The sequence below is a fragment of the Pseudorasbora parva genome, chromosome 17 (assembly GCF_024679245.1).
Source record: "Pseudorasbora parva isolate DD20220531a chromosome 17, ASM2467924v1, whole genome shotgun sequence".
NCBI classification, from domain to species: Eukaryota; Metazoa; Chordata; class Actinopteri; order Cypriniformes; family Gobionidae; genus Pseudorasbora; species Pseudorasbora parva.
The window spans coordinates 6,310,884-6,323,020 of record NC_090188.1 but is presented as its reverse complement, the minus strand read 5'-3'; the positions used below and the strand labels follow the sequence as shown (position 1 = coordinate 6,323,020).

Genomic DNA, 12,137 nt, shown 5'->3' with positions numbered 1-12,137 from the left:
ATATTACAAGCTCTACACTACTTAAGCTGTTTATTTAATCTCAAATCTCAATGAAATACTGAATTTTTTTTCTTTCACTCTAATACACACACAAACCATGAACTGATATACATTTCATTAAATGAGTAGGGCTCTGTGTGCTCTTTTTTTTTTTTTTTTACCTGGATGTGGCATTTGGATGATTCGTGATCTTTTATGGCTTCCTGTTTTAGGTTTTTAGTACCAACAATGACACTACTAGTTTTGGCATCTCCTGAAGCGTGTTGACGACACACCGAGCAGAACATTGTCAGTAGGGATGCACCAAAATAAAAATTATTGGCTGAAACCGAAGCACTAAAAGAAATTTAGCCAATTATCCATTGCATTTATGGCTAATGCTATGACTGTGATTTATTATTTGAAACTTTAATATTAATTAATGCAATTGCAATGCCTTGATTTTTAGTAAAGTTACAATTACAAATTATGCAAATATTTATTTAGCACATTGCAACAACCCACAGTATAAAATAAAATTCAAACTAAAATGTTTAACTCGACCTCACTCATGTGTGTATTAAATAATAATGTACAGGTCTACTGGCCTGCAGAAAGGTACAGAAATTGAATAAAGTAATCAAATGTAAAATAACTGCATATTTAACTGTTTAAATGAAAGATTAATCCTTAATAAACTTACAAAAGCTATTCAATCAAGAGCAGTGAGTGATGTCCTTTTGTTTGACATTAAACAGAGTAAAGGCGACTTCCCCTTTAAGACCTAATAGAGGGATATGCGTCATCTTTCACGACTGTATAAAGTTCACTTAAGGCATATTCAGACTGCATTGAATGTCTGCTAGAATACTCATCAAGATGAACATGTTGGCATTCTTTTTGTGTGAGTTTGTCCGTTTAAGCGCAAGACTTGAAAGATAACAATATTTGCGCGCTGTGAGACGGGTGCGTGCTTCCGGATGACAGTGACGGATCTTCACTCAGCGCGCGCGAGTTCTTATTCGCGTCTTCTGGCACTACATCCGGGTAATGACGGCGAAAACGACTGGTCATATTCGGACATACGGCCGCACTCGCATGCACTGAACACAGTTTATAAAGAGGGGAAACAGTATGCTATTTTTATTTACCCGCCACGGTGGCCGGTAGGTGAAGCGAGTTTACCCGCCACAACTCAAAATCACCCGCATTTGGCTGGTGGCGGGTGCTAATTTCCATCCCTGTGACCAAACCCTGCAAAAATATCTTTCCAAGAAATGTCTGTAGACAAAAGCTTTGGACAACATGAGTTATGGAAAATTATAAGTGATATAGGAGCTTTTTACTGCGGCCACCATTAAAAACACAGAAGTGTGTCCCTCACGGCCTCACTCTAATACATGTCTTGGCGCTGCTCTAAATAAGGTCTATAACAGGTCTTCATCTCCTGTATCTGATTGATCTGCATTGAAATTTGTGATGCAATTATGTTTTACCTTTGTTAAATGCCATCAGATTTGGGTTATTTGTGTATACTCCTGAAAAAAATTAAGAGACCACTAACATTGATTTCTCAACAAGATTACATTCTTAGCTACTCTGTGTTAGTTTGTATTGGCCCAGTTTTACCTTTGTTTTGCCTCCAGCTAATGCTGTGTCTTCGGCACAAAAAGGGTCTTTAACAAATCTTCATCTCCTGAAAAGGTTATCTGATTGACCTACCATGAAATTGGTGGTGCAATTATGTTTTTGCCTTTGTTCTTATAAGTTATAAATGCCATCAGATTTGGGTTATATGTTGTTGAACTCTGTATCAATTTCCTCAAGTCCACGTGTTCGTTGAATGAGGAGAGCAGAAACAAAAAATATAGTTTAACTGTTTTAATGATTAAATAATAAGTCAAATGAAGAAAGTATACAGAGCCCTGGGTCACAGCTGTCCCTGATTTACAGGGTTGTGCGGGCAGTCCGTGACAACTCTGCCTTTCCCTCGACCCAATATTCATACACAACAGAATATGCAAGCTGTCTTTTCTTGGGAGTTGGATGATTTCCTGGTCTCGTGGGAGTCAGATGGCTTCTGGTGTCGTGCTTCATTAGCAACACCTCAATTAACGTCCAATTCCTGTACAAAAGGCTGCTTCTTTGTTATTTTTGTATACAGTCTATGGTTAAAACACATACAACGGTACTCTAGACTAGAGCATAGCAAAAATGCATAGCAAAGCACTTTCTCATATTGATCTGTTTTACCAACTATCTGTTGCTCTCTAATATATACAACAGAAAATATATATAGTCCTAATGCATAAATAATCTCATAAGCTAACATTATCTTCAATAAACTATTGTTAATGATTAATCTCTAAAAGCATACTAGCAATAATGCACAAACAAATATTTTATTTCCTTCGATGTGTTTATATGTATTTACAGTAGGGCTGTGCGATATTGAAAAAAAATGTGATATGCAATATCTTGTTAAATAATGCAATATTCGGATATGCGATACGATATTGCTATTAGTGTGTAAAATCTATTTCAATTATATTAAACAAAAATATTTAAAAACTGAGAAAGATACCATTTATTGGTAAAGAAACAGTAAAACATTCTTTCAGGGTAAAGAAAGCATCTCTACAACTTCTGAAAGTGACCAGCAGTGTTTTAGCAAAAATGTATGTCATAAATCTGGCAATATAATTTTAACATTAATAAACAAACAAAAAATGTAATCCCAATATTTAAATTTTGAATTAAAGACAATGCTGAATAGAGTCATATTTTTTGTTATTTTTGGACCAAAATGTCGTCGACGCTTCAAAAGAGTCTAACTGAACAACTGATGTCTCATATGGACTACTTTGATGATGTTTTCATTACCTTCTGGACGTGGACAGCAAGTGGGCATACACTTACATTCAAAGGACAGAAAGCCCTCGGACTAAATCTAAAATATCTTAAACTGTGTTCAGAGGATAAGCGGAGGTCTTACAGGTGTGGAACAACATTTGGGTTTGTCATTAATGAAAGAAATTTCATTTTTGGGTGAACTAACCCTTTAAGCTTACAGAAATGTCAATAAACATGAAAATACATACAAGAATAGTCATTAAATGTCGATAAAACAAGTAAAAACTGCTTTACATTGCACACAATCATTTCTTTCACATCATGACATGTCTGAAACACCTTTTCATGTTTCTTTTTCTATTCTTGCATATAAATAATAGTCTTTCCACTGATAACTTAAACAGTGATCTAAACAGTACATTTCAGCCAATTTCAAATGGATTAATGTTAAATTTTTCCAGGTTGCCACATGCAAAGCTTTTATTTCTGATGTCTAGTGTTTCCTTCTTAACACTTCTCCCAATAGGGGTCAGCCAGATGCCTCTCTGTAGTATCTGCCAGTCATAACATCAGTGTTTGCAGGGAGTTTCAATAGGCTAGTTCTTCCCTCAAAAATACATGTGGACATGCACAATAATTTTCTTTGTAAGGTAAGACTTTATTGCCTTGGCACTAACAAAAGCACCCATAGAAATTACAATTACACACAGTTTTTTTTGCCCTTTTCCAAATCTTTAAGGCAGCGGCTATTTACACTAAGCACTATTATCCTATCCTTGAACTAACTAGTCGAGGTTTATATAGGATTTAGAAAGTAATCAATAATAATAAGTAATTAAATACTTTTTGGAGAGAGTAATTTGTACAATAATCTAATTACACTTGAAGATGTAACTAGTACCTATTAATTAATAACTTTTTTAGAGTAACTTACCCAACACTGTTTGCAGTATATGTAAATAGTAACAACATGCATTTTATACTTTATTTTGACAGATACATACTGTTTGCATCTCATTATTGTTGTACATTAACAGGAGGAAGTAACAATATATAAATAATTATAAAAATTTAGTTATTAAATGGATGCCACCTTAATGGGACAATAAAAACCCTCTCTACACCTGCCCCTAACCCTACCCAATAAATGCTTTTATTATTATCATCAAACAGATTTTATTATTATTATTCATTAGGCACTTCAAGAACATTTTCCTAATTTTTATTGAAAGCAAATGCCTTTCTGATGTGATATGCGATGGGAAAAGGGATGAGTTTTCTTGGCGGATTCGAACCCGGGTCGATCATGTCGCTATTTGCACTTGGTGTGTATATTGACACTCCGAATCTCTAAATAATCTTGAGAAGCTCAGTTTGTGGACAACTTGTGGCTGCGTCTGAAATCTTAAAGGGATCCCATGGTGTTGAGACTTGTATGGCTTAATATAACATAAATGATGTCTCTTACTGAATTATGTGGTAGAAAACCCATGAAAGATCTACGTTATTTAAAAAATCGATTTTATATTTGGACCATGGGCGGCGCCATTTTGTTTGCGTTCTAGGTTGATGACGTAGAGTGGTTGAACTCCTCAATCAGCTGGCGTTACCCGTTGCTATTTTTACCACAACGCAACTCGAAAATTGTTTCAGAGTTAAACAAAACAAATGAATTGCTTTGTAATTGTACTTAAAACACACTCAAACATACATGTGCACACAAACTCACCTACACAAGTCACAAACAGATCGGCGGGCGCGCACACACACACCTGACAGACTGCTCTGTCTCAATCGCATGCATCATCACCAAAACATCCTGCCTCTCTTCCTCACGTTACTTTATCCCATCGTCCTACCTAGATATTTCCCTCTGCTGGTCACATTAGGCATTATAGTTAATCTACTATCAACAGTCTATCTAGGGAACAGGATGTGTTAAACAGGATATCAACACAGGGAATAGATTGAGGGTTATGTATGCGCGCACGCAGTGCGTGCGTGTGTGTGTGTGTGTTCGCGCCGATCTGTTGGGGTGTGTGTGTGTGTGTTCGCGCCGATCTGTTGGGGTGTGTGTGAGTCTGTGTGAGAGAGAGAGTTTGTGTGCACATGTATGTTTGAGTGCGTGAAGTCGGACAGCTGTTTGTAAATCGGCTTTACACTCGTTATTGCGGTGGAACGTGAGACTGAATGACTGCACTCGAACATGTCCACTATGGTGTCGGACAACACTACAAATGTCCGTCCCTTCAAATAATGCCCTATTTAAGGGTATAGGGTCGATTTCAGATTCAGCCCCTGTCGTGGAGACTGAGCAGCCCAACATCTCGATTGAGACAGAGCCTGTCAGTAGCAGTATTAACATTAAGTGACATGGCATCTGACGCACAGGAGCCAATGGCACATGTCGCGACACACGCAGTGGCACTTCCGGTTCTCATTGGCATATGTCAGTGGATAGTGACATGTGTCGCGACACCCGCGGTGGCACTTCCGGTTCTCATTGGCGTGTCACTGACACTGTCACGAAACGCTGACACTGGCAGTGACACTGAGTCGCGGAACATGTCGCTGTATGTGACACTCACTGGCAGATGAGCTGAACAACTATACTCACGTAATTGTGGCACAAAAGCCAAAATAAATATCCTATTTTCGTGACTTTTTCCCCCTCTTAAATAAATGTTAATCTTACTTGTTAAATTTAATATGTGTTAGTTTGTGACAAGCAGTATCTGAGTGGCATGTGCCACTGAATGATTTATGCAATGCCAATATTGGTGCCAATGTTGTTGATCACGCAAACTGCACGTCCTAGAAAACACGTACACCATCATAAGTCATTACAAGCATCCGTTACTGTAGTAAAGCTTTAATTTTGCATCATGCTGCACGCTCTCCTCTAGGTGTCAGTATAGCCAGCGCAAAGATACACCATAACTTAAGACAGTTGAGGAACATTAACGTTAATTAATTAACATTAACATCAGTGGATAATGGCATGTGTCACTAGAATGTGTGGCATGTGTCAGTGGATAGTGGCATGTGTCACTAGAATGTGTGGCATGTGTCAGTGGATAGTGGCATGTGTCACTGACACTGTCACGGAACATGTCGCTGTGTATTGTGTCCATAGGGTTGTGTCACGTCCAGTTGCCTACACATGCTGCTGTCTGCCATGGTGTGACGTTTAGGGAACTCCAGAAGGAATGCGTTCACATTTTTAAAGTTGTGTTTATTTCTCATTACATAATTCCATAAAATTAGTTGTGAAATATTAAAGCCATGACTGAGTAGGCCTAAGTATGCAAAAAATAAATTTGATAAAGTATTTACAAATTTGCCTTAACATCATACTCTGATACTATCAGATACTGTTTTTGCTACCATCAAACTTGCAAACAAAATGTCAAATGCACCACCAGTTGATGTTCCTCAACTGTCTTAAGTTATGGTGTATCTTTGCGCTGGCTATACTGACACCTAGAGGAGAGCGTGCAGCATGATGCAAAATTAAAGCTTTACTACAGTAACGGATGCTTGTAATGACTTATGATGGTTTGTACGTGTTTTCTAGGACGTGCAGTTTGCGTGATCAACAACATTGGCACCAATATTGGCATTGCATAAATCATTCAGTGGCACATGCCACTCAGATACTGCTTGTCACAAACTAACACATATTACTAAATTTAACAAGTAAGATTAACATTTATTTAAGAGGGGGAAAAAGTCACGAAAATAGGATATTTATTTTGGCTTTTGTGCCACAATTACGTGAGTATAGTTGTTCAGCTCATCTGCCAGTGAGTGTCACATACAGCGACATGTTCCGCGACTCAGTGTCACTGCCAGTGTCAGCGTTTCGTGACAGTGTCAGTGACACGCCAATGAGAACCGGAAGTGCCACCGCGGGTGTCGCGACACATGTCACTATCCACTGACATATGCCAATGAGAACCAGAAGTGCCACTGCGTGTGTCGCGACATGTGCCATTGGCTCCTGTGCGTCAGATGCCATGTCACTTAATGTTAACACCGTCTCTCGAGCCTGTCGTGTGCGCGCCCGCCGATCTGTTTGTGACTTGTGTAGGTGAGTCCCAGCAAACACACAACGTTGGCACAACGTACTCAACCTTCTAACAACATGGCCAAAAGGTTGCTATAATACGTTGTGTGGTGAAGGTTGTTACAGTGTTGTCACAACGTTGACATTGAACCACCGTCCGGACCATTGCTTAAAGTTGTGCCAAGGTATCTGGACAACCACTGTGCGACCTATACTCGTCGTCACTGTCCTGAAGCGTGAATATCAGCTTTTTAAATTTCAACTGACAGTTGAACCGTCTCATTCATTCTTCAACGAGTAGGCTATATTAGGGACTTTAAGCAACAGCCACTGATGGAACGGCAACGGCGTTCTGGTGTTCTATTGCGCATGCGCGACTTTAACTGCTACTTCGTGACGTTCTACTGTAACCGTCTACTACGGGAGAACAGCTGATTTGCCGTAGTCAATAATACGTGACAGATTAGATAAATAAATATAGTTATGTGGCATTTTAATTGTATCTGTTTATAATTTAATGCCAAAAGCAACCATTTCCTTGCTTTTTAAATTACATGTTTCTTTATATTTGGTCAAATTATGTTAAATGAACCATTACGCCGTCTCTTTATTGTTGCTTAGTGATTTTTGCGTTCTTTGGCTACGGCAGTTAAAAGTTTATTTCCGGTTGCTGTTGCCGTTCCATCAGTGGCTGTTGCTTAAAGTCCCTAATAACTTGATACGCGGATACGTGAGTAGCCTATTGCTTTTAATTTACCTTAGCTGATACGTAAATATTCAAACAAGCTACAATTTCCATGTCTACGTGACATTCATTCGTTCTTTATTTTACAAACTAAATTTTTTTAAATAAAATAAACGGACAAATCATATTATTCATGGAGTTGCGATTTTGTGCATTAGCCTACCATCATAACGCTATTTCTCTTAACATTAGGCTCCCAGATTTACTCAGATCCTTACCGTTAAGAAAGTGTTCAACATCTCATACCTGCTGGTTTCTGGACTTGCATTTCTCCTTTGGATTTGTTGATATTTCCTGGACATGATTCCGGTTACCGACCTCATCAGCAGGCTTTCGAATACGATTTTCTGCCATCTACAAAACCCGGTTTTGTTCTTAAATGTTCTAACCTAGGCCTATCTTTGCTTTTTTGTGTTTGATGTAATATACTTAAACTAAATATTTGTTTATTCTATTTTATTTATTTTTAAAAAATGTATCTGTATGGTCGCTTACCACATGCTGTTATAATAAAGTTGAATTAGTTGAATAAACTTGTACGTAATTTTTATTCTTCAAAAGTGTGTTGCAGGTGTTGATTATAATGAATTTACTGTTAGGCCCATAAATAATAGGATAAACAATAGGCATATAAAAAGTATAATAACTGAAATTAAAAATGAACCACTATGGGGAATGGGGAATATAGCATTAAAAAAATAAGTTGTCAGAATGTCGTCTTGAAGTTGCTGAATGTTGCGCAACAACGTTGCTACAGCCCCGTCGCGTCTTACAATTCTACGTTGTTACAATGTTGCGAGCACGTCGACATGCGACGTTGCCATAGTAGAAATGCAACGTGCCACAGACCAGGGGCGGAGCGGGGGGGTGGCTAATGGGGCTTAAGCCCCGAATGTTTTGTCAAAAGCCCCGAATCTTTTAGTAAAAAAAAACAATAATAATAATAATAATTTTGTTTAATTTCCTCTCAGTCTTTCAGACTGGAGCGGCAAAAAATGAAACAAAAGCTCCTTTACCGTGTGTGTGTGTGTGTGTGTGGCAGTCGGCAATGCGTCGCACACATAGACTGTCGCACATCACTCAGCTTGTTTGCCAATACCAACTGCCAATAAAAACTAACGAAGAAGAATATACATCTTCTTCTTCGTCGTTGTCATCAGGGATTGGCGGGCTTTTGTATTTCACCGGCGTCGTAGTTAACTGTAGTTAACATGGACACTACACATTTTTTAAAAAAGGAACACTAAACCTCACCGGCCAGAGAGAGATTATGCGTCAGACGAAAGTGTTGCAGGTTTGTGAAGCCGCTGTTTTAACAGCAATGTTACATTGCGTGACTGTATTGCTGGCTAGCTAGAGTTAACGTTAGGTGTTACTTATTAAGGCGAGACACGACAGGTGAAAACAGTCAATTTTGAGATTTTGGGCCAGTTTACTCCCTTAACATGTAAGCTTTCATGTCACAATAAAAAAAAGGCAACATTACACATTTAAGGTGGTAATTTTATTTTATTTTGTCACCGTGCGCCTTTAGATTTCTACCTAAAATCATCCAAAGTTATTCTAACGTGAGCTCCCGTGCCGTCTCCATTCACAGAAACATGTCATGCCTGGTATCATTATAAAGCTCTCAGTCTCACACACAGCGCTGTCTAATCCAAATATGGGCATTTCCTTTGTAGAACTAACCAACCGCGAAAGTTTGCAGCCGAAAACAACATCTGATTGGTCATGGATTCTGATGTAGCAAATTTGTCAGCTAAGCACAAAGTAAACCAAACTCAACTCTAAAGATTAATAATGATGTTTACACCAAATTCCAATTTTACCTATGCAAGCTAACTTAAAAATAGCCAGATAATGGTTGCCTTTTTTATTTGCCAGGGGTTAAAATGAGTCATCCTTAACATTTTTGGTGTTTTGGATTCACTATAGCTGGAGAACAGTTAAATACCATACAGATTGTAGGCTCTACTGGGTGAATTTTTTTTTTACTGAGTAACTTATTTTCCCAGATAATATATAGATTTTTAAGCATTCTATTATCTCAAACAGCCTGAAAAATAGTGCATTTAGCTAATGTAAATGGAAAAAAATCTCCCCGGGGGGGTATGCCCCCGGACCCCCCTAGGTTTGGGCTAAGCCCCGAATGTTTACATCGTCTGGCTCCGCCCCTGCCACAGACGTTGCCACAACGTAAACGTGTTTGCTGGGGGTTGTGTGCACATGTATGTTTGAGTGTGTTTTAAGTATAATTACAAAGGAATTCATTGGTTTTGTTTAACTCTGAAACAATTTTCGAGTTGCGTTGTGGTAAAAATAGCTACGGGTAATGCCAGCTGATTGAGGAGTTCAACCACTCTACGTCATCAACCTAGAACGCAAACAAAAATGGCGCGGCCCATGGTCCAAATATAAAATCGATTTTTAAAATAACGTAGATCTTTCATGGGTTTTCTACTACATAATTCAGTAAGAGACATCATTTATGTTATATTAAGCCATACAAGTCTCAACACCAGGGTATCCCTTTAAAAATGCTTCCTTCGAAGGATGCATTCCAAGGTAGGAAGGCATCAAGACGAATTCACTTCCTGGATTTCTCTGGTTCATGAAATTGTCCAAGACTCAATTGTTAGATCTCAATGCTTCAGAAACAGTGGTTCACAACTGGTTTTACTTCCGATATTTTACATTGGACATCAAGTGGTGACCCAGCACATTTCCAAATTGTTTATCATGCAAAACTAAACAAGAATCTCCTTAAACTCAAACGTTAAATTGAACAAACTTGATAACCCTCCTGTTGAGAACTAAAAGTATAAAACAGTGTTAAAGATGAGCAAATGAAGGAATTAGCCAAGCTGTTTTTGATAAGATATCCAAACCAACATTTACTGACAAACATGAACAAACCTAAACTGAATCCAATTCCAGTGAACTGATGACTAAATCTGTGTTTTATTCCCCGGCCTGAGTCGCGGAGGGGGCGGGTTCCGCGAGGTCTGTACCGGGAGAGAGGGAGCAGGACCCAGCGGGGAGAAAGTAGGCCAAGTGCAAATGACTAACACCTGTGTCTGCTTGCAGTAATTTGCGCGGAGAGACGGCTTTTAAACGGCAGCAGAGACAGAGGAGAGAGAGACCAGGACTGGGACTGCTGCTACTTGGACACTTACAGAGTTGAATGAGTTGAAGCTGACGAGCTGAGAAACGTTGCCTACAGAGTTTTGAGTATATGAAAGAGAAGTGCCCTTGTGCGCTGTTTATGATAAAGAGTGTGATCAATAAAAGTCTCGCCGACCCCATCTTCTTCCTTCCAACCCATACATGAACCTTGTTACAGTCACTTTATGCTTATCTATGTTTCATAGTATGCCTTATATGCGGGGATGAAATGTGTCTATTTGTGTTTATCTGTATACAGACTCCATTAGTCAAGAAGAAGCATGTTGTTTGGAGGAGCGGCTGGGATCTGAAGCCAAAATTCTGTCCCGTGGTCTTGCTGACGGACCACAGACTGAGAGGAAATGTTCACATACAGCTAGGTACTGTCTGGAACGGGCCATGATGATAAATGTATCTGCTTTTATTATTGTGCACTCAGTGTGGATTCAGCATCACTTTAAAAGCAAAAGCTATCAAATGAGTTCAGAAGACTTGGAAAAGAGCACACAATCATTTGGGCTACTTTAATGGTGTTTTTTTTAAGTAATTTTCCATAAAACAACTATGTACATTCTTGGAACGACCTGTGAGTACGGAAGCCCTGAACCACAAAGTAAAAAAAAAAAGATCTATAATTTCGAGATTAAAGTCGAATTATTTAGAGAATAAAGTCGAAATATTTCGAGAATAAAGTCGTAGGCTAAGAACTGCCCTGGTGAAGTCGAACTGCTTCTGCCATGAATCTAAACGTTAACCTTTCTATTAGCTAGTTAGAGAGCATATTCAGTTTGCCTATGATTTATACAAACATCCAAGACACCATACCTTTTGCTGTTCCATAACTGTAATTGCTTCCTCAGAAATGCCTCGATTAATCCGAGATTAATCTCGAAGTATTTTGACTTTAATCTCGAAATTATAGTTTTTTTTTTTTTTTTTACTTTGCGGTTCAGGGCTTCCGTATGTGGGTGAGTAAGCGATAAAACTTTTCATTTTTGGTGAGCTATTCCTTTAGATTTGTTGTAAAAGCACTAAGAAATATTAAATTAAAGGTACACTGTGTAACTTTTCCGTTCGCTAGAGGCCGCCCATTAAAAAAAAAAAAAAAGGCATAGCTTGATGATGACAAATCTTGGGACATGTGGTCTTCAACTCAGCTGGTGGGAAAGAATTGGGATAGGACTGAGCAGGACAACACATTTGAGTGTTGTTGTTTTATGGTATCATTATTTTACGGCATTACTACATGAGATGTGACGTTACGACATTTGCATTTGTTCAGCAGCTTCTATGACGCTTGTTGCACACTGCAGTGAGAGTAAAATG

The 12,137-nt window shown here is 38.6% G+C and overlaps 1 protein-coding gene across 1 annotated transcript in view; it reads left to right on the top strand.

Moving 5' to 3' along the window:
- Positions 1 to 11,110: 11,110 nt before the first annotated feature.
- LOC137045300 (collagen alpha-6(VI) chain) overlaps positions 11,111 to 12,137 on the top strand; it is a 43,817-nt gene continuing 42,790 nt past the window's right edge. Inside the window, exon 1 of the mRNA XM_067421877.1 lies at positions 11,111 to 11,191. The gene's annotated coding sequence lies outside the window, so the exon portion shown is untranslated. The remainder of the gene's footprint in view (positions 11,192 to 12,137) is intronic.